Source organism: Myotis myotis, unplaced genomic scaffold (genome assembly GCF_014108235.1).
Source record: "Myotis myotis isolate mMyoMyo1 unplaced genomic scaffold, mMyoMyo1.p scaffold_m19_p_4, whole genome shotgun sequence".
Classification (NCBI taxonomy): Eukaryota; Metazoa; Chordata; class Mammalia; order Chiroptera; family Vespertilionidae; genus Myotis; species Myotis myotis.
Window position 1 is genome coordinate 624,010 of NW_023416346.1, and position 24,329 is coordinate 648,338.

Below are 24,329 nucleotides of genomic sequence, written 5' to 3' on the forward strand. Positions count from 1 at the left end.
GCTGTCCCCCAGAGTAATATGCATCCAAAGACTGGCTGATATGGGTGAACAACTCCTGCAGGACCCTCTCAGCTCTACAGCTCCCCATGAGTTTGACTAAGTGAGATTTTTGTTGAGACTGCATCACAGTCCAACTTTCTTCTCTTTCCCTAACAAGAGTCAATCCTGAGAACCCATTCCAATTAACATTCTGCATTCCAATTACCAAATAATGGCCTGATTCCTGAGTACCCAGACCTGTGACACTCAGAATCATTTTTGCTTCCTCTTTTTCCTTACCCATCCCCATATATCACTCACTCACTCAATCAAAACCGGAGTCTTCATGATTGTAACTTTGGAACAACTCTTGAATGCACTCACATTCTCCCACTCCATCTAGATGATCCCTTCTCAGTTATGCCCAGGATGTTTGAGAAAGCCTCTTATCTTCTACCAGACTCCTGTTTTGCTCCTCTCAAACATATTCTTCCCATAGCAAACAGAACAACCTTTCTAAAGAGTAAATTTGATATCCTTACTCCCTAGGGTATGACCTTTCAATGATTCACTATTGCCCTGAAGATCAATTTTTTAATGTTGACTTTGACTTTCATGACCTCCATCCCTTACAGCTAGTCTAGCCTCTTGTTTTCCCATGTTCCCCATGTGTGCACTGTGCTCCATTCAAACTGGACTCTGCTGTTTCCCAAAGTCACTTTGGTTCTGAGGGATCCTCCCACACATACAGCTTTCTTTCCTACCTCCACCCAACATACATGCACACAAACAGGCACATGCCAATGTTGCTCCTTCTTAGAAGATTGCTCTGACCCCAGTGCACTCCTATGGCCCTCTAAGGTCCCACTTTGGTGTTTCACAATTGGAGCATGTTTTAGATTGGATTTCCCAGAAGTGAATTCTGAAGTGAGGATTCCTGGGAAAGCAATTTACTAAGAAGTGTTTCCAAGAATAACCAGTAGGGAAGTGGGGAAGCAGGAGATCGAGGGAAGGAAGTTGAGCCAGAATGAATTATTAAGCCAAGTCTCCCAGAGAGTAGGTAAAATGATTCTAGTGCTAATTCTAAAGTATGGGGATTTTCCCCAAACCATCAAGCAATTCTCCAACACCACCTTGGTGTCCCACAATTCAACATAATTCTGGAACTATCTACCTGAATGTAGTGTCAAATTCCAAAGGTTAAGGACTTGGTCCCACAAGACTGCCCTGACTTCACAAATCCAGGTTGTTACCTGTGCTTCTGACTTACTGGCTATAAATCAGAGGTTTCCACTACCCCCTCCTTGGGTTTGATGAATATGATAGAAAGGCTCACAGAACTCAGAAAAACATTTTACTTACTAGATTGCCAATTTATTATAAAAGAATATGACTCAGGAGCAGCCAGATGGAAGAGATACACAGGGTGAGGTGTGGGGAAAGGGCACAGAGTTTCCATGTTCTCTCCAGGTATGCTGCTCTTCCTGAAAACATTCTTTCTTTCATTACCTAGGCATGATTGATTATTCATTGGCAATTGGTGATTGATTCAACCTCTAGCCCCCTTTCTCTCCCAGAGGTGGGGGTGGGGAGGGACTGAAAGTTCCAACCCTTTAGTCTTGGGTCCACTTGCAAGGAGCCCTCATCCTTAGGTGCTTTCAAAAGGTCACCTCATTAACATAACAAAAGACAAATTATAAGGGCTTTAGGAGCTCTGTTCCAAATAAAAGGTGACATCCCTTACCCCGCCTTCCCTCTGAAGTTTGAGAGTCTGTTCCATGCTTCTCTGTCTCTGGATCTATTTTTGTTCATCAGTTTATGTTGTTCATTATCTTCCACAATGATTGAATTTTGTAAATTGTGCTGCTATGAACATAGGGGTGCATATGTCCTTTCTGATTGGTGTTTCTGGTTTCTTGGGATATAGTCCTAGAAGTGGGATTAGTGGATCAAATGGGAGTTCTATTTTTAATTTTTTGAGGAAACTCCACACTGTTTTCCACAGTGGCTGAACCAGTCTGCATTCCCACTGACAGGTGTGAGATGGTACCTCACTGTTGTTTTGATTTGCATCTCTGGGATGATTAGTGACTTTGAGCAAGTTTTCATATGTCTCTTGGCCTTCTCTATGTCCTCTTTCAAAAAGTGTCTATTTAGGCCCTTTGCCCATTTTTTGAGTGGATTGTTTATCTTCCTTTTGTTAAGTTGTATGATTTCCCTGTAAATGTTGGAGATTAGGGACTTATCAGAGATAACATTGGCAAATGTGCTGTCACATGCAGTGGGCTTTCTTGTTGTTTTGTTGATGGTTTCTTTTGCTGTGCAGAAGCTTTTTATTTTGATGTAGTCCCATTTGTTTATTTTCGCCTTAATTTCCATTGCCTTCCTTTTTATTTCTAGTAGCATTTCATTGTATGTGTTAATTCATTCCTGTGTTGATGGACATTTGGATTGTTACTAGTCTTTGACTAATATGAAGAAAGTTGCTATATATGTCTTTTACAAGTTTTTGTGTGTACATATGCTTTCATTTCTTTTTGGTAAATACCTAGAAGTGAAACAGCTGATTCATATGGTGGGTGTAAGTTAAACTTTATAAAAATCTGCCAAACTGGTTTCTAAATTGGCCATCCCTTTTCACAGTCTCCGCAGCAATATAGGCAAGTCCCACTTGCTCTACATCCTTGATAACACTTGGCATTGTCAGACTTTTCATTTTTAGTCATTTTAGTGGGTCAGTAATAATATCTCATGGTCTTAATTTGCATTTCAACTAATGTTAGTACTTTTTCATGTATTTATTGGCCATTTGTATTTGTCTTAGTGGAAATGTCCATTAAAATACTTTGCCCATTTTTAACTTTTCCTTTTATCTGTTAAATGGGAATAATAAAATCTGCCATGCAGGGCAATTGCCAGCATGAAGTAAGAGAGTGTGTATAAGAATACACTTAGCAAGATCTGCTTCAATGAGTTCCTCACTGAGAAGGAGCTACTCTCACTGTCACTGCCGTGGTTGCCTTAGTATTATTTGAATGCCACCCAGATGGCCTGGCCCAGGTTTTTGCAGAACTCTGCTGATGACTTGTGGTGATGACCCTTTGCAAGCTCATTTGAAACTTTTTTAAAATAGGGAAACTTCTATATTTAGCTGGTCACTGCTCTGGTACGAAGGGACTTTTAGGGCCACAGTGATGAAACAGCTGATCATGTCTCAGAAGTGACCAGCTTTGAGCAATGAGTCCGGGCACCTTTGGCATGCTCCTTGCAATATTTTAAAAATTAGTCCATGTGCAAATGTTCTGTTTATTCTGGGGAGCAGTGACAGATGGGAATTATGGGAAGCCCTTATTCTTTGCTCTAGCAGATTATATGGTCACACACCATTTCCTCCCAGCCTTCCACAAAGTCCGAGATTGCATCCCTAAGTGTAATTAAATAGAGCAAATAGGACATAAATACTTATGGATACATTCTAAGGCTTGTAGTTTTATGCTTTGGACTAACTTGCCTCTTAAACTTTACCTGTGCAGCTGAATATGCTTTTTTTTCCATAACTGCTCTGGAAAGTGATGTTTTAATGCTAAGAATTCTGATTGAGTGCCTGGTTTAGTTAGTCCTGTGCACACAATGGCAACATAAAAATCCATTAGTCAGGTTATGGCACCATCTGTGCCTTCATTTTCTCATCTGTAAAATGGGGATGATAACAATGCCTTGTGTATTTGTATGAGGATTTAATGGGCAACTACAAATACAGTGTTTTTGAATAGTGCCAGGCACATGGTAATAGACACTGTAAGTACTATTATTATTGGTTTATTTTATTGAAATTGCCCTTTTCCCCCCTCTGTGTGTATGTGGATACACATAATGAGTATATGGGTGAGTGTTTGGTAGGGTCATATCTGCATTTACATTTTTCCTTTGATCAACTGAGTGTCTATTTTGGAAGTCCTTAAGTAGTAGGCAATTAGCAATTAACAATAGCCAAGATTCCTCTTAACCTTTATTTAATGTCTTGAAATTCTTGTTTCAATGACATTTTGTGGTTTCCTGCCCCAACTCCAAAACATTTCTTGAGAGCTGAGGAAGTTTTGGTTGAATAGACCATTGAAACATTAATTCCTGTCATATCCTGGTAACAAGTACCTCTTGAGCATTCTCAGCACTCTATGTCCTCCTACTTATGGCTTTCCACTCCTTCCTTCCAGTGTCCCATTCTCTCCATCTGATCACCTAAGCCTAGCTCTCTTCCTCTTCATTCTGTAAAATGTTGTACAAGCCATCATCCCTTCAAAGTAGTTGGAAAAGTGGGAGAAGTTAGTGTGTGATGGGGATGGGGTGGGGGGAGAAGACTGGTAGTTTAACTCCCAAGTGTCTTAAGTAATGGTCATGGTTACCTTCTAATTTATCATCCAGTCACCTTTTTTGATTTGTAGTTATATTTTCCAATTTATGTAAACTTTTGATTAAAGTGTATCTTTCATATAGCAAAATGGACAAATGACAAGTGTACAGAACATTCCCAACACCCCAGTAACCCCACTATGTTTCTGACAATAATTATCCCTCCTTTAAGAGTGACCACTATCTGACTTTTAGGATTACAGATTTGTTTTATAAGCCAGAAAACTTTTGAGAGTGAAGGGAGGCATGTGGTACCTTGTCCCCCAAAATGGCCATGATCAATTACTTTTCTTCTTGTTAATACTTGTTATGCCTCCATTAAGAAGAGGTAACCATTCTTATACTGCCTTGAATCTAGCTCCTCAGTAACTACTTTGACCAATTAAATATTGCAAGTATGATGCTTTGCCAGTTGCAGGCTTAGCTTTTCAGAGGACTGGCAGTTTCTAATCCCAGCTTTGACTCTGAGTCTCTATAAAAGAAGTTCAGACTACTCTGCTGAAGAGAGACAAATCATGTAGAGTAGCACTGGGTGCCAGAAATGTGGGTGAAGAAAGTGATCTTGAATGTTCAGCCCAGTGAAGCCTTCATATGACTCCTGCTCCAGCTGCCATATGAATATGAATGCTGAGTTTCTCAACTTTTGGATCTTTCAGCAGAAAGTGTCTTTGGTCCCAAGCTCCTATAACCCATTCAAGTACAGGCACTGTGACTCCCTAAGAGCAGAATTACCACTTTCCCTTTTCCCCCAGGTACCTACTGCTTCCTCAGCAAACCTTGGTTCTTGTTTGATCTGCAGAGCTTTGGCATAGAGACAATTCTGTGTTTCTCCCATGAAGCAAAGACACAAGCCTTGTTGACTGATGGCAATTAATCATAATGAGGATACCTTGACTGTAACATGGACACTGAACATAGGATATTATCTGCTCATAATAATACAAAAATCATCCAAATAACAGACTGTGGTATAAAGCTCAGTGATGCCAGTCTTTTGCACAGAGACTCAGGGGCAACTATTATGAAGTAATATGTAAGGTCATGGGAGAAAAGCAAATAAAGATTGCCTGCTGGCTCTGCTCTGGCCCTACCCTACTTCCGCTCCAGCCTCCAAAGACAAAAAGATGGGTCGCTGGGCAAATGCCCTTAGAGTACTCAAGGACAGAGGAAACTACAGAAGGCTTACCCAAAGGCTAGATGGAAACCAATGATAAAACCATTTGTACTCATCTCTTGGAGAAGAGCCATTTCTGCAAGCTAAGGGTATGTCTTTTTCTTTTAGGCTTTGATGTGAGGTAGCAACATTTCTAGATTTTACTGTCAAATTTCCTCTTGAAATTAGCCTTTTTCTTGTTAACTATTTTTTTAAATTGTGTAAAATTGCTGGTTAATATTAGGAGAAATATGCAAAGAGAGACAAGATATCAGCAATTGTTGGGATCTATTCTTCCATACTGTCAGATATGAGATGTCATTTGAATCCCTATTCACTTTTACTATTGATATTCTGTATCCATGACCACATCACTTTGAGCTATAAAACTTATCACTTATCAATATTTACATGCCTTCAGAATTGGCTATAAGTGGTCATATCCTAGGAGAGGAGTATTCTGCATCCAATGTTTGTTTGGCATTTTATCATTGATTGCACTTTCTAGAAGACAAAGAAATACTTTGCCCATACTACATTAATAATTTGAAGTATTGTGATTTCTCCGCATGCCTGTTATATCATGTATATTTGTACTCTATGATATGTTTCACCTATTTTCCTATTATCTGAAGTAATTTATTTTGAACCTTATCTGGAAAACATGCTAGAAATGTGAAAAACATGAAATAAAGGAAAATGAATAAATTTTTTTCAATAATCTATCGCTATGTAGTAAACCACTATAAAAATTTATTGGCTTAAAGCAACAATGATTTATTATATTTGATGATTCTGTGGGTTGGCTGGATTTAAATGGACAGTTATTTTATTCTACATGGTGCTTGCTAGAGTCATTTATGTGGCTGCATTCAACTAATGGTAGGGTTGGAGCTGTGAGTTTGAAAGTCTTGGTTCTTGTTCACAAGGCTTCTTTGTGTTATCTTGAACTACCTTACAGCAAGGTGATCTAACGGTTCCAAGAGCAGAAAACTAGAAGGTGCCAGCCTCTTTAGGTCTCAGTATTGTGAAATTAAACTCTATCAATTCCACAGCATGTTATTGGTCCATACACGTTGTAAGACTAACATAATTCAAGGGAAGGGAAAATATATTCCACTTCTAAATGAAAGGAACATCATATACATGAAATTTGGGAGAAATTGTTGATGGCTGCCTTTAGGGACAGTTTACCAAAAAATAAGAAAGGGAACTATAAGGAAATGGAGAAGTAAATTAGGGGGAAATACACAGAAATTGAAGAAAGAAATTATGAGAATAAGGATATTCTTCAAATATTTGTTCATTCATGTATTTATCTCCAACATCTTAACATAGTGTCTGGCATATAGTAAGGCTCTTCGTTAACGTTTGTATTATAAAGCTTCTGTGACAGAAACTAGTTAATTATTCACCAAACGAATTTCGCTTCTTCCAGGACACATAGACAGACTACACTTCCTAAACTCCCTTGTGGTTAGAAATTGCCAGTGAGTGCTAGCTGATGGAAATTGAGTGGAAGCACAATATCCAGGTCTGACCTCTCAGATGTTACTGTTTATGCTATTGCCCCTTTCTGGATTCCTAGAACAGAGACAACCTCCAGGATGACCTTGGAAGCCATTTTGAATATAGTGGAATGACAAGATGAAAGGAGCCTAGGTCCCTGAATCACCACTTTGAAGAGACCCACCTGATCAGAAACACTCACATTACATGGTTATATTAGCAATAAGTAACTCGTTTGTGTTAAGCCAGTGAAATTTTAGAGTTTGTTACAGCAGCCAGTGTTATCTGAACTAACAAATCTCTATCAACCAATACTCCCAACAATTTTAAGGGCTAAAATAAAGTTAAAATTCCTTAGGTCTCATGTAGTTAAACTCTAATTAATATAGTAAAAAGTGTATTTGGAACCATATTGGGGTAGACAAACTTTTTGAATGGCCGCCAATGATTCTAACCTCTTAGAATTCACATCTTCATATAATCCTCTTCTCTTCAATGTGGAATGAATCTAATGACTTGTTTATAACCAATATAATAAGACAAACATAATGTAAGTCATGCCCATTATTAGGTTACATAAGATTGTGATTTCCCTTTTGCTAGTATACTCTCTTGCTGCTTTTATGATGCAAATTGCCATCATGGAAAGGCCCACAGTGGTAAAGCATTGAGGATGGCCTCCAACTAACAGCCAGTGGGAAACTGAGGCCCTCAATCCAAGAGCCCTCAAGGAACTAGAGCCTGATAAAAACTACATAAATGGGTTTGGAAATGGATCCTTCTCCAATTGAACCTTAAGATGAGACTACCACCTTGGCCAATATCTTGATTGCAGCCTCATGAGAGAGCCTGAAATAGAGAACTTAACTAAGTTGTACCCAGATTCCTGATCCACAGAAACTGGGAGATAATGAATGTGTGTTATTTTATGTTTCTAAAATTTGGTGTAATTTGCTATGCAGCAATAGACAAGTAATACAGTCACATACCTGGGTTTTAATCTGGGGTTTACCTACAGTCTATTGACACTGGTAAACTTCTAGTTTCAAACAGTTATTCTGAGAGATAAATGCATGTTTGAAGTGTTTCTGGTTCTCATGTGCATTTTTAAACCATGAACTTCTAGAAAAATTGTCCCATCATGCCCCTCTGGTTACTTAAGCCATTATTTACTATGAAGAAACTACTACATGATTGTTTAAAATCTGTTTGGTTTGATGTTTAAATTTGTTAAAGAAAGAAAGTCTATAAGAAAAGAAACAGGAAGGGACAGACAGAACTGAAACAGGAGTGTAAAATTCCAAATGATCTAAGCTGGAGAAATCTAGAAAGTTCTACATTCATCTGAAGTACATAAAAACACCAACAGTACTCAATTACAAGGAAACTCTAGTAAAGTTATTTGTGCCTTCATTATGATCAACAGCCTAGTTTCAAGAGCTGAGTTAAAAGTCTGTGTAAACAACAGGAAGCAACCTGTAGACAACAGAGAGAAAAAGAGAAGTAAATATACTTGGGAAGTCTGGAAGCAATAAGTTTACAATCCCTCAAGATAACTGTTGACTGCAGTTGGGGAGAAGCTGACCCTTATGGATGGAACTTGTTTAGTTCATCATCCAGTTAGCTTCCTACTGACTGCCAACACTAAAGCCATATCTTTCACCCTGCTAATAACAAGTGTTTCTTTTCCTGACAGTTAGAAATATTTTGTTTCCATATCTGTATTAAAGAGACAGGAGTTAGAACATCAAGGCCACATGATTTTAAGAAAAGCAAAAGAGGGGCATACTTCATACTGAAGTGAAAAATGGGTGTTTAAGAAGCAGATTCAAGACCTGATGCATTCATTATTGTTACCTACCTAACCCCAGAAAGTATTTGATTGGAAATCCTTGATTTAACCTTTCAACACTTAACTATCATCTAATTAAAGGGATTAAGCTAGTTAAACCTTAAGGTCTATGGTTTCTGTAAAATTTTATGACTCAACAACTCTTATAGTGGAAATTTTATGCCAGAAGGAAAACTCACTTAGAAGGTTTAAGAAGAGAAAGATGGCTGATTGCAGAAAAACTTTATAATTAACTTGAATGATGTGCTGTAGGGCAAGTTGAAATTGTGCTAGATCATGATGATTCATCTTAACTGTACTTTTAATACAACTCTGATATCATTCTCATTTTTCTAAGCAAAAGGGAACTTCCCCTGTTCTGACAGCTGAGCTTAGTCCTAAGATTACCTGGAATCAGCCTCTTCCTCAGTGACTTGGCTTTTCTCAAGTGCTGAGTCACTTGGAAGAGACTTGGGTGCTGAAAATATTCAGTCCATTAGGCTTTGAAATATCAGAGTATCTTCCTAATTTGATACTCATCTATGAACAGATTCCAACATGAGTTATCCTTCCAAAGGGATTTTGTTAAAGTGCCTGATGTACCTCTTGATATTATCACATTATCCATGCTCCTTTCATGATCACACTATTTGATTTTTAACCTCAGTTTTGGTTTTGACCTCTCCAAACAACCTATATTCACTGATATTTAGACATAGAAAAGTCTTTTAGTGTCCATAATCACTTAGTTACCAAGTATAGAATTAATGACATTACTCAATTATCATTTCTCTTATTATTCAGTATACTTCCCAAGGTTTAATTTGAAATCTATATACATTTAGATAGCTTCTAAATGTATCTCTTCTGTCACAGATGTTAAAATGTACCTCTATTTAATGACCTTCAGGCCCCTCGAACTCAACATGCCTCAGAGCAGAATTCATCATCTTCCCATTCAAGCTTCTCTTTCTGACTTCTCTATTTTGGTTAATGGCACCATCATTGATCAGGATGTAACACAAGGTTCTTCTTTTTCCCATACTCTCTAAACCTAGTTATTACACTCTGGCAATTTTCCTTTTAACCACTTATTGTATCTATCACCTCCCCTTAGTTCCCACTCTTCCTTCTTTGCTTCAATCCTTATAATTTCTGACCTATATCATTGAAGTACACCTGCAGTCTTCCCCAGGCCACATAACCCCAGGATGAGGCTAAAAAATGGCCAGGATATTTGTTATAAAACTACCCTTTTCTTGCTCTGCCTAGAACCCTCTCCTGGAATTCCAGATCTCCTCAGATGAGTTCTAAATTGTTTGGGTATTCTCCAGGGAGTGTTTTCTATGCAGTCTGAGAAGTTTCTGGCTATTCCACAAGAGTTACTATATTGCTATTCTCCTACTTTGACTTGCTTTAATGATATGCATTGTCATCATTGTCAAAAACAGCAAATACCTCACCACTACTGTTGTCCATCAATGCTCAAGGCTTTGGCCACTATACCTAAGTGCAGTATAGCAAAGAGATTAAGAACATGGGCTATAGGTTCAGATGGGCCAAGAATCAAGTTCAACCTCTGCCTTTACCAGCTGTGTGATTTTAAGAAAGTTACTTAACTTTTGTAAGCCTTAATTTACATATCTGTAAAATGGAGATAATAATAATGCCTGCACTATGGGGTTGTGTTCAAGCATAAATAAAGTTTAAGTATTTTCAATTTGCCTTTTCTAGTGCCTCCTGGAGGGAAGTCTCCATTGCTTGTTTGGCTGCTGAAGCCTTTGCTGGATACTCAGTGTAAGAAAGGGTGGAAATGAGAATGGTAGCACTATTTGTGAGTGTGAATGAGTTTGGGAGAGGAAGGGAGAGAAAGAGATTAAGACAAACCAGCATGAGGACTGTGTTACATTTAAAACAATCAGATTTCTCAAAGCTAGAGGGTAAATGGCCAGTTTCTCTCCAGGAGAGTCAAATTATGGTGGAAGAGGTGAATATAATTCATACAATTTTCTCATTCATCAATTTCAGAAGGTTTTTTTTTTCATTAATGTAACAATTCAGGATGAAAGCCAGACTTCCTGTGTTCAGATCCTCACTCTTTCACTTAATAGTTGTGAAAACTTGGGTAAAGTATTAAAAGTCTCTTTGTCTTAATTTTTTCATGTGTAAAATAGAAAAATAATTGTTTATACCACAAATGGTTGTTGTGTGAATTAAATAAGTTAAAGACATTTAAAGAGGTTAGAATAGTTCTTGGTCAATAGTAAGCATACCACAAAAGCTATTATAATATTTTTATCTATTTTCCAAAATAGATAACTCATTTCAGAGCATATAAAAGGCATTAAAGTTTATAGACAATATTTATATATTTGTAAGTGTATGTATGTATGTATACATTTATACATATATGTATACATCAACACACACAAATATATATGGAGAGAGAGAGAGAGAGAGAGAGAGAGAGAGAGCCAGAGACATACACAGAGAAAGAATGAGGTGATACTTTATTAATTACCCCAATAGATATTTCCAACATTTATTTATTCATTCTTTCAATAGATATTTGTATCACCCCTAGTATTATGATCCTGGCTTAAAAAGCAAGACTCTAAAGACATACTCATAAAGCATTGCTAAGGTCAGCACTATCTCAGACCCTAGGAAACACTTGATGATGTTAACAGAAAAATGAAGAAAGATCTGGGTAGAGGATGAAGTGAGATGATTCACTCAGAGCCATATGTTTTGCTAGCACAGTTTTGAATACTACAGGTCAACCTTCTAGTCCTTTATTCTCTCTGCTTTTCCACATGTGCAATGGAAATAATCACAGCAGCTTCATAAAGGGATTGAGAGGATTTGTGAACATCCTCTACATAAACAACCTTGGTTTTAAGGCAGAAGGATAATGACAGAGGATACATTTTCTATGTGCCTTGCATAGGTGTTATAGTCACATCATGTTTTCTGTTAGCACTCACTTGGGAGTGCCCTTGGAACTTTCCTGCCTGGTTCTGTAGTTGAGGTAGGCTACCAATGGAAATCTACAATTAAAACTTGAAAGTGAAGAGAAAAAAACAAGACTGAGAGTTCTGCAAACTATTAATGTATCAAGGGCCAGCCACTTTACTAATATACTAGAGGCCCAGTGCATGAAAATTCATGCACTGGGAGAGAGGGGGTCCCTCAGCCTGGCCTGCGCTCTCTTGCAGTCCAGGAGCCCTCAGGGGATGTCCGACTGATGGCTTAGGCCTGCTCCCTGTGGTGAGCAGGCTAAGCCACAGTCTGGCCTCTCTCTGTGGAAGGCAAAAAGGTGGGCCATTCAGGGGATGGTGTGGACTGGCGAACATTTGGCCCCGCCCCCATTGCCCCACTGCTGCCCCCCCCCCCCGATTGCCATCCCATCCCTCTGCCCCTGGCATCATGTGCCTTGGCTAGCCTAGCACCACCTGCTCTCTGCCCCCCACCCCCCACTGACCAGTCATTCTGCTGTTTGGTCGATTTGCATATTATGTTTTTATTATATAGGATATGTGGAGAAAACCTAATCAGATAGGTCTCTGGCACACAAGTCCTTTGTTTATCAGCATTCTGTCTGTTGGTGTGTTTGAGAAAATATATATGAAAGCCATGTGTACTCAGAATTCTTGCTGTTTTAAAAAATATCTTTATTGATTTCAGAGAAGAAGGGAGAAGGAAAGAGAGATAGAAACATCAATGATGAGAAAGAATCATTGATTGGCTGCCTCTTGCATGTCCCCTACTGGGGATCAAGCCCGCACCCCAGGCATGTGCTCCTGACTGGGAATCGAACTCAGGACCCTTCAGTCCACAGGTTGATGCTCTATCCACTGAGCAAAACCAGCTAGGGCCAGAATTCTTGCTTTTTCACAATAAGATCTATGTCACTCCCAGCCCTGTTTCATTGGGAACTAGGTTCAACCCACTGATAACAAAGGTGGGGAGTGAAAAATGAGAACTATTTTTATAAAATCTTGACCATGGCATCCTCCTGAAAAGATTGAATCCAGAAGAATACAACCAATGCTGCTTTTGTAGTTTCACACCTGTAAATGGGTGTGCTATTTGGGAAAGGGTGGCAGGGGCAGTATTTGCTTTCCACTGGAATTGATAGTGAGATAAACTCATTGTTTCTCCCCACTTTCAATCAACCATCCCATTGTTTCCACTTGTCTTCCTAAAATTAAAATCTCACTTACATCATTGCTTTGCATATGAACCTTCAATGACTACCTTTTTAAAAAATATTTTTTTATTGATTTCAGAGAGGAAGGGAGAGAGATAGAGAGATAGAAACATCAATAAGAGAGAATCATTGATTGGCTGCCTCCTGCATGCCCCCTATTTGATATTGAGCCTGCATGTGCCATGACCAGGAATGGAACCATGACCTCCTGGTTCATAGGTCGACGCTCAACCACTGAGCCACACCAGTAGGGCTCAATGGCTCCCTTTTGCTTTTCACAGGCTACCCTTTCCATTTTATCTCCTGACATTTCCCCTCACACACTCCATAATCTAAGTAGCCACGATAATTTCGGATTAAATGAGGCAGTCCTCATAGTGGCTCAGATGGTAGGTTTTAGGTCCAGACTCTGGGTTTGAATCCAATATCTTACTAGTATAGCATCAGAGAAGTTATTTGCCTCACTGTGCTTTAGTTTTTCCATCTATAAAATGGGAGAAATAATAGTATCAAAAGGCCACTGTGGTGAGAAAATGAGTTAATAAAAATAAAGTGTTTAGAGTAATGCCTAACACAGCAAATGTCGTAAAAGTTTTGGTAGCATTATTATTATTTACAATGATTGGAATGTGGCATTTTCTTTGACCCCTCTGTGCCTTTGTACATATAATTCCATAGCCTATAATTCCCTCTCGCTTTCTATGTCTAAAGGTTGACTCATTTTTAAGACCTTTCTGAAGTGTCACAACTTTTTTGCACATTCCACTGTCTGACACTTATCACAGCAGATTATTGCAGTTTTTGAGAACAAGTCTTTCTTCCCTTATAAGATTGTGACCTCCCTGAGGGCAATGGTTATCTTCATTTTTGTGTCTCTAGTTCCCAGAAATTTTTGGTGTGAAACAGTCTTCAAAAATGATTGATGGGATCCACAAAAAAAATCTTGTGTAACAGCAGCATTATTCACAATAGCCAAAAAGTAGAAACAACCCAAATGTTTATCAACAGATAAACAGATAAACAAATGATATAGCCATACAATAGACTATCACCCATAAAAAGAATGAAGGACTGGCATATGCTACAACATGGATGAAACTTGAAGATGTTTTATTGAGTGAAAGAAGCCAGAAACAAAAGACCACATATTATATGATTCCATTCACATATTATATGAAATGTCAAGAATAGGCAAATCTAGGCCTGGCTGGTATGGCTCAGTGGTAGAGCCTTTGGCCTGCACATCCAAGGGTAGCAGGTTCAATTGCCAGTCGAGGGCACATACCTGGGTTACAGGTTGGTTCCCAGTCTGAGCACATGTGGGAGCAATCCATTGATGTGTTTCTCACATCAATCTCTCTCTCTCTCTCTCTCTCTCTCTCTCTCTCTCTCTCTCTCTCTCTTTCTCTCCCCCCCTTTCCCTCCCTCACTCCCTCTCATTCTAAAAATCAATGGGAAAAAATATCCTTGAGTGTGGATTAACAAAACAAACAAACAAACAAAAAAGGATAGAAATTTTAAAGAGACAAAAAGTAGATTAGTGGTACTTGGAGTTAGGGAAGGGATGGAAGGATTGGGGGAATAGTGAAAGGGTATGGAGTTTCTTTTTGGGGGTGAGGAAAATGTTCTAAAATTGAGTGAGATGATGATTGCACAACTCTGAATACACGAAAAACCACTGAGTTGTACACTTTATTTTTTTAAAATATATTTTATTGCCTGAGAAAATGGCGGAGGTTTAGACAGACGTGTCGGTGCCTTGTCCCGGAGCAGACAAGGGCGGGCAGCTGAAACGGGTAGCATACAGCCGGAATAAGCAGAGGAGATTCAGCTGAGAGACAGTCTGCAGCCAGGAAAGACAGAGAAATCCTAGATAAAGGGAACGGTTAGAGGCTGAGGCTGAAACCTCTCCAGGTGCGCCGGCACAGCCGCGGAGACCGTGCCATCTTGGGTGACTGTCACCAGCATCCAGAGACCAGCTACTAACCCAGCAACAACGGCTCTCAAGCAGCGCAACTACGTGAACTCAGAGGAACCCTGCTTCTCCCCACAGAAAGGTTAGACTTTCCCCAAAGGTGCGGTTTGCAGTTTAGGTTGGAGAGTGGAACGCGCGCAGGCTGCGCCCCACAAAGACCGTGGCTGTTGGAGCCAGCGTGACCCACGAGTGTGGAAGGGCACCCCCAGGGCTGCTGGCAGAAGGGAACGCTATAAATAAGCCCACAGTTGGACGGGACACAAACGGGCAGCCTCAGATTACGCCAGTTTGCCGGCTACTCGGTGCCAGGAGCCAGAGCGCGCGCAGAGACTTCGCGCAGATTTGGAAGGTGAAGCATTGCGAGTTCGCACAACTTCCCAGGCTCTTAAATCTGTGCATTTGATTGTTGAACCCAGTGCAAGGGACTACCCAGTTGGGGTCAGTCACAGAGCTTGTAAGGGAAGGCTGTTTTGGGGGAGCCTGGGAAACAGAGCAGGGAGTGACTGCTGGGAAACCAGCTCTGGGCAGAGGACATTCCAAACCAGCTTCCAGTACAATAGAGAACACCTGGTCAGAGAGGTCCTATACCCTCAGAGGTCAATCCCGACGCACTGCCACCCAGAGGTAGAGCCACGAACTGACTCTTCTGTAAATACAGATAAGGGCTGTCTGGGAAACCAATACAGCCTGCCTTAAAATCAGGACTGTGGCTTACAACACGGAGGAACAGTGTATCAGAGGGAAATTCAACATTCTCCTGAATACCTGGTGTGCCAAAAAGAGGAGCAGAAGATCTGAAGCACCTTCATTATAGCCCATTTTTTTAAAATTATTTTTTTAAATTATTGTTTCACCTCTTAACTAAGAAACCATTTATTTTCTTTTTTTATCACCTGATTTTACCCTTTTAATTACTACATTTTTATTTTTAACCAGTATTATTACTGCTGCCATTTTACCATTTTTTTTTAAAGTGTCATTTTATTTTCTCTTTACTTTATTTTGGGACTAAGGTTCTCCATTCTATTTTCATTGTTCCTTTAGCATCATTTTCCTCTACCTCAATTGTGTTGCTGTGCTAAAACCCTCTTCCCCACTTTTCCCCTTTTGCTGTCCTGTTTCTCTTACCCTATTCCTGCTTTAGATTTTCCCTATTCTTCATACCCCCTGTCTAAATTTCACCCTACTTATATATCCCTTTTCCAATCACCTGCTCTAAATCCTTATCCACCTCTCCCTTATCTTTCTTCACTATCCAAATTTTTTATTCTCTCCTTTTCTCTATTGTTTTGTTATTGCTTGCTCGATTGTTGAGTATATTGTTTTTCTTTTCTTTTCTTTAAGGATTGTTTGTGAGGTTGTTCTGCTTTTTCTTTTTCTGTCTCCCATCCCCCCCCCCCAACCCCCGGCCAGTTATTTTTGTGCTTCTGTTTTCCCTTGCCTCATTTGATATTATTGGCTGTTTGTAGTTTGTATTCAGTCCAGGGATCCGTTACTGGAATTTGTTGGGATTAGTGGCGGTTCTATCGGAGTTTTCTCCTCATATGAATAGTCTCCTCCCCTCTTCTACTTCATTCTCTTTTTCTTTTCTTTCTTTTTTTTTCTTTTTTTTCTCTTTTTTCTGTTTTCCTCTCTATCTTTTTCTCTTCTTTCTTCCTTACCCCCCAACTCTCTTAGCTCGGGTAGCCATCTTTATTTGGGGTTATTAATACCGTAATTCATTTGTGTTCAGTGCCTGGTACGTTGTGCCTTGTTGTGTTGTATTTTGTGCCTTTAAATCAATGCAGCAGATCCAAGCAACAGCGGCCTCCTGATCTCCACACGCTCTGTCTGAGGAACAGCTGCTGTGTGTGAAGCCTCCCTCCACCAGCCAGAAGAGCCACAACAGCTGTGAACAGCACCCTTCAGAAGACCCGCTAACAACAGAGGAGCAACTGGTACCACAACCGCCCAAGGAGCAACCACAGCCCGAGGAGCCACTGCCACCTAGGGAGCAGCCACTGAACGACTCAATATCTATATACATCAGTGAGATCAAACATGGGTACACAAAGAAATCCCCAAAGGAGAGAAAAGGAGGACTCACCAGAAAAGCAGCTAAATGATACAGAGGCATACAACATGACAGAAAAAGAATTCAGAATAAGGGTCCTAGAGTGCATACACCGGATGGAGGAAAAAATTGACAACTTACCCAAGAAGCAAGAAGAAACAGATGAAAAAATCAACAACTTAAGTAAGACCCAAGAAGAAATGAAGTTCGATATAGCTGCAATAAAGAACACCATTGAAAGTATCAACAGTAGACTAGGAGAAGCAGAAGACCGAATTAGTGAATTAGAAGACAGGGAAGCAAAACACACCCAAACTGTACTTCAGTTGGAGAAAAAAATTAAAAGACAGGAGGAGAGCCTAAGGGAGCTTCGGGACAACATGAAACGAAACAACATACGAATAATAGGGGTGCCAGAACAACAGAAAGAGGAACAAGGATTAGAAAACCTATTGGAAGAAATAATATCAGAAAACTTCCCTGAGGTGGGGAAGAAAAAAGTCACACAAGCCCAGAGAGTCCCAAGCAAGGTGAACCTGAAAAGACCCACACCAAGACACATCATAATTACCATGGCAAATATTCAGGACAAAGAGAGAATCTTACAGGCTGCAAGAGAGAGACGGAAAGTTACATACAAGGGATCTCCCATTAGATTATCAAATGATTTATCATCAGAAACACATCAGGCCAGAAAAGAATGGACGGAAATTTACAAAGTGATGCAAAGCAAAGGACTGAATCCAAGAATACTCTATCCAGCAAGGCTATCATTCAAAATTGAAGGGGAAATAAGAAGCTTCACAGACAAAAAAAAGGCTAAGGGAGTTTATCACCACCAAGCCAGCAATGCAAGAAATGCTAAAGGGACTGGTGTGAAAAGAAGAAATAAAAATCCCAGAAAGAAAACAGCCACACACAAAAAAAGAAATGGCTACAAACAAGTACCTTTCAATAATAACTTTAAATGTAAACGGGCTAAATGCTCCAACCAAAAGATATCGAGTGGCTGAATGGATAAAAAATCATGACCCATACATTTGCTGTCTACAAGAGACCCACCTCATTAGAAAGGACTCACACAGACTGAAAGTGAAGGGATGGAAAAATATCTTTCAGGCTAATGGAAAAGAAAAGAAAGCTGGGGTAGCAATACTTATATCGGACAAAATAGACCTCAAAGTGAAGGCCATAACAAGAGATACAGAAGGCCACTTCATAATACTAAAGGGATCAATACAACAAGAAGATATAACCCTGATAAACATATATGCACCCAATGCAAGAGCACCCAAATACATAAAAAATCTCCTGGAAGATATCAAAGGAGAGATCGACAACAATACAATCATAGTAGGGGACTTTAATACACCACTGTCATCACTGGATAAATCCTCTAGACAAACAATCAGCAAAGAAACAGCAATCCTAAATGACTCACTAGATCAGATGGACTTAATTGACATCTTCAGAACACTTCACCCCACAGCCACGGAATATACATTCTTCTCAAGTGCTCATAGGACAGATTCAAAAATAGACCACATATTGGGTCACAAACAAAGTCTCCCCAAATTCAAGAAGATTGAAATCATACCAAGCATCTTCTCAGACCATGATGGCATAATATTAGAAATAAACTACAATAAAAACAACCCAAAATACTCAAACACTTGGAAGCTGAAAAGCATGTTATTAAATATTGATTGGGTTACCAATGAGATCAAAGAAGAAATTAAAAACATCCTGGAAACTAATGACAATGAAAACACAACAATCCAAAACCTATGGGACACAATGAAAGCAGTCCTGAGAGGGAAGTTTATAGCTCTACAGGCCTATCTCAAAAAACAAGAAAAAATGGTAGTAAATAATCTAACTCTACAACTCAAAGAATTAGAAAGAGAGCAACAAAGAAACCCCAGAGTGAGCAGAAGGAAGGAGATAATAAAGATTAAAGCAGAAATAAATGACATAGAGACCAAAAAAATAATACAGAAAATCAATGAAACCAAGAGCTGGTTCTTCGAAAGGATAAACAAGATTGACAAACCTCTAGCCATGCTCACCAAGAAGCAAAGAGAGAGGACCCAAATAAACAAAATCAGAAACGATAGGGGAGAAATAACAACAGACCCCACAGAAATACAAATGATTGTTAAAAAATACTATGGACAGCTCTACTCCAACAAACTAGACAACCTGGAAGAAATGGACAAATTCCTAGAAAAATACAACATTCCAAAACTCAATCAGGAAGAATCTAAAAATCTCAATAGGCCAATAACTATGGAAGAAATTGAAGCAGTCATCAAAAAGCTTCTATCAAACAAAAGCCCAGGACCAGATGGCTTCACAGGGGAATTTTACCAAACATTCAAGGAAGAACTAAAACCTATCCTCCTCAGACTACTACAAAAAATTCAGGAGGAAGGAACACTTCCAAGCTCATTCTATGAAGCCAGCATCACCCTAATACCAAAACCTGGTAAAGACAGCACAATGAAAGAGAATTACAGGCCAATATCCCTCATGAACATAGATGCCAAAATCCTCAACAAAATCTTAGCAAATCGGATCCAGCAGTACATCAGAAAGATAATACACCATGACCAAGTAGGATTCATCCCAGGGATGCAAGGATGGTACAATATCCACAAGTCAATAAATGTGATACATCACATAAACAAATTGAAAGAAAAAAACCACATGGTCATATCAATTGATGCAGAAAAAGCGTTTGACAAAATCCAACACCCATTTTTGATAAAAACTCTCAGCAAGGTGGGAGTAGAAGGATCATACCTCAACATAATAAAAGCCATATATGACAGGCCCACAGCCAACATCATACTCAATGGACAAAAACTAACACCATTTCCCCTAAGAACAGGAACAAGACAGGGATGCCCGCTCTCACCACTCCTGTTCAACATAGTACTGGAAGTGTTAGCCATTGCAATTAGGCAAGAGGAAGAAATAAAAGGCATCCAAATTGGAAAAGAGGAAGTAAAACTGTCCTTATTTGCAGACGACATGATATTATACATACAAAACCCTAGAGACTCCATCAAAAAACTACTAGACTTAATACATGAATTTGGCAAAATTAACCCCAAGAAATCTGAGGCATTTCTATGCACCAATAGTGAACTTTCAGAAAGAGAGATTACAAAAACAATCCCATTTACCATCGCACCAAAGAAATTAAGCTACCTAGGAATAAACTTAACTAAAGAGGTAAAAGACCTCTACTCAGAAAACTACAGGACGTTGAAAAAAGAGATAGAGGAAGACATAAACAAATGGAAGAACATTCCGTGTTCATGGATTGGTAGGATCAACATCATTAAAATGTCCATACTACCCAAAGCAATCTATAAATTCAACGCACTTCCCATTAAAATACCAACGGCATACTTCACAGATCTAGAACGAACTCTCCAAAAATTCATCTGGAATAAAAAAAGACCCCGAATAGCTGCAGCAATCCTGAGAAAGAACAAAGTAGGTGGGATCTCAATACCAGATATCAAGCTGTATTACAAAGCCACTGTTCTCAAAACTGCCTGGTACTGGCACAAGAACAGACATATAGATCAATGGAATAGAACAGAGAGCCCAGAAATTGGCCCGAACCAATATGCTCAGTTAATATTTGACAAAGGAGGCAAGAACATACAATGGAGCCAGGATAGTCTCTTCAATAAATGGTGTTGGAAAAATTGGACAGATACATGCAAGAAAATGAAACTAGACCACCAACTTACACCATACACAAAAATAAACTCAAAATGGATAAAGGACTTAAATGTACGACTGAAAACCATAAAAATTCTGGAAGAATCCAAAGGCAACAAAATCTCAGACATATGCCGAAGCAATTTCTTCACTGATACAGCTCCTAGGGCACTTGAAACTAAAGAGAAAATGAACAAATGGGACTACTTCAAAATAAAAAGCTTCTGCACAGCAAAAGAAACCATCAACAAAACAACAAGAAAACCCACTGTGTGGGAAAACATATTTGCCAATGTCATATCTGATAAGGGCCTAATCTCCAAAATTTATAGGGAACTCATACAACTTAACAAGAGGAAGATAAACAATCCAATCAAAAAATGGGCAAAGGACCTAAATAGACACCTTTCAAAAGAGGACATTCAGAAAGCCAAGAGACATATGAAAACATGCTCAAAGTCACTAATCATCCGAGAGATGCAAATCAAAACAACAATGAGGTATCATCTCACACCTGTCAGACTGGCTATCATCAACAAATCAACAAACGACAAGTGCTGGAGAGGATGTGGAGAAAAAGGAACACTTGTGCACTGCTGGTGGGAATGCAGACTGGTGCAGCCACTATGGAAGACAGTATGGAGTTTCCTCAAAAAACTACAAATGGAACTCCCATTTGACCCTGTGATCCCACTTCTAGGAATATATCCCAGGAAACCAGAAACACCAATCAGAAAGGATATATGAACCCATATGTTCATAGCAGCACAATTCACCATAGCTAAGATCTGGAAACAGCCTAAGTGCCCATCAGTAGATGAATGGATTAGAAAACTGTGGTACATCTACACGATGGAATACTATGCTGCTGTAAAAAAGAAGGAACTCCTACCATTTGCAACGGCATGGATGGAACTGGAGAGCATTATGCTAAGTGAAATAAGCCAGTCAATGAAGGAAAAATACCACATGATCTCACTCATTCATGGATAATAGAGACCATTATAAACTTTGAACAGTAATAGATACAGAGGCAGAGCTGCCTCAAACAGATTGTCAAACTGCAGTGGGAAGGCCGGGGAAAGTTGGGGGGCAGGAGGGAGGGGTATAAGAGATCAACCGAAGGACTTGTATGCATGCATATATGCATAACCAATGGACATGGGACACTGGGGGGTGGGGGAGCCCAGGGGATAGTCAAGGGCGGGGGAAAAAAAAAGACACATATGTAATACCCTTTGTAATACTTTAAGCAATTAAAAAAATAAAAAAATAAAAATAAAATATATTTTATTGATTTTTTACAGAGAAGAAGGGAGAGGGATAGAGAGTTAGAAACATTGATGAGAGAGAAACATTGATCAGCTGCCTCCTGCACAGCCCCTACTGGGGATGTGCCCGCAACCAAGGTACATTCCCTTGACCGGAATCGAACCTGGGAACCTTGAGTCCACAGGCCGACACTCTGAGCCAATCCATCCAGGGCAGAGTTGTACACTTTAAATGGGTGGATTACATGATGTGTAAATTATATCTCAATAAAGCTATTACTAAAAAAGGAAGAGTATTGATTAAATGAATAAGCAAATGAAGAGAACCATTTTGCCTTTGTGTTCAATGTAAACATATCCAAGAGCCAAATATCAAGTTGCTGCCTTCCTGAGCAGAGGCTCCTCACCTTCTGGCCTTGCTACCACATTCCACTTCTCAAGCACTTGTCTCTTTGCTTAGTCTCAGTTCCTCATTCTCTTCAAGTCTCCCCTCTTCTTTCCTACTTAGATTTGCTTTTGCTTTTTTTCCTTCATGTGCAACCAGCCCCTCGGTACAGTTTATGGAAGATCACGAAGGGAATGGGCTCTCTTTGGGAAAACTGGAACATGATAGCCCAAAGGGACCCTGGATACGCCCTTTGTAGGAACACTGTTTTACAGTGGAGACTCAAGGGGTCAGGATGTTGCTTAACTTCATACACTAAGTTAGTGCAGGAACTGAAATTAGAATCCAGGTCCTCTGTTCACTTGCTCAGTGCAACTCCCAGCACACTGCCTGCCTTCCTCACCTACAACATACCTATTACCCCCAGACTGGAATGATATGGAAACCAAAACAAGTGGAACTAATGAGGATCCCAAACCACATACTGAATGGCTCAATATATGTCAGTCACTTTCTTTTATTCTATTCCAAAAATATTCCAGATCAAGCTAACATCCCACCACATTGAATTCCAAGAAATTTTCTTTTTCTTTTTTTTTCACTTTAGTTTTATTAGTACAGAATGCATGATTTACTAGAGAGACCACAGAATTGGGAGTCTGGAGGTCTAGATCCCAGTTCTCATTCTGTCACTAAGTAGATTGTGACTTGAGCAAGACCATCCTGGGCATCAGGTCCCTCACTGTAAAATTAAGGTTGGATTAGATTACTTCTTTGCCCCATCCCATGCCTCTCTGAGTTCTCTAATTTTATAACTGAAGGTTGAAATAAAGAGATTACTAGGGGCAATAGGCGCCATCATGAGAGTTGACACCTGCTACAACAAAGACTGAAAGGTTCAGTGCAAGGAGCCAAAAGATGGGACATCTACCTAAGGTTGTTGGTCAAGCTGTATAGGTTTCTAGCTAGACAAACCAAATCCATCCAAGGGCTGAGAGGTGTACAGGCATTTCAGCAAGGCCCAGGAACCCCTCACAGCTACACTGAACCCTAGTTACCCTCTAAGGATGGGAAGTTGGAGTGCACAAGATGCTGATAGGCCAGCCACAGCTACAAAAACTAACCCCAGTTCCTACTTTGTTAATAAAAATATTTTGGATGAAAAAAAAGAGATTATCAGATGACTTAGAAGAGCTCTTTTTGATGTAGAGATTTTCTTCCAGAGATACTTGTGGTAATTGAATCTGACCAGTATGAAGAGTTATTCAGCAACATACAAACACAGGAATAATTGAAGAAGTAATTTTTATACAATCTGAGTATCATTATGCTATTTCAGGACATGACTGCTATGATAACAGAATTAGAGCCAAGATACACTAAAATGAAGGCAAGAAATATACCAGGCACTTTCATTTCTCATTTGAACTTTCACAACCATATAAGAAAAGAATTACCCACTATACACATGTGAAAAGTGAGGATTGGAGACATAACCTAACTTTCCCAGGGTTATAGAGAATTAGGGGTGCCACAGGGTTATGGTACCAGGTCTTCATGACTCCCTGAGTTACATTTTTCTTTATGCCCTACTGGCTTCCCAAAACAACAACCTTCTAAATAATGTGTCAAGGATGGAAAAACACCTATTTTGGAGTCTAGATCACTGCCACTGTCATAACTTCTAATGATTCAGTCCTTCCTATAAGATACTTAATTGATTAGGCATGTTCCTTGGTCCCAGCTAATTTCTAATTTGAGATAACCTCTCTGTGGCATTGATTGACCTAGTTTGGCTAGGCAGAGTTT

At 39.5% G+C, this 24,329-nt stretch overlaps 1 long non-coding RNA gene across 8 annotated transcripts in view; it reads left to right on the plus strand.

Moving 5' to 3' along the window:
- The window catches only part of LOC118653895, a 159,549-nt gene that overhangs the window by 95,870 nt on the left and 39,350 nt on the right, over positions 1 to 24,329 (plus strand). Inside the window, exon 9 of one of the 8 annotated variants that reach the window (XR_004966908.1) lies at positions 10,617 to 10,636. The exons of the other annotated variants lie outside the window; for them this stretch is intronic. This is a non-coding gene — a long non-coding RNA (uncharacterized LOC118653895). Of the gene's footprint in view, positions 1 to 10,616; positions 10,637 to 24,329 lie in introns of those variants that run through there. 8 annotated transcript variants of the gene reach the window in all.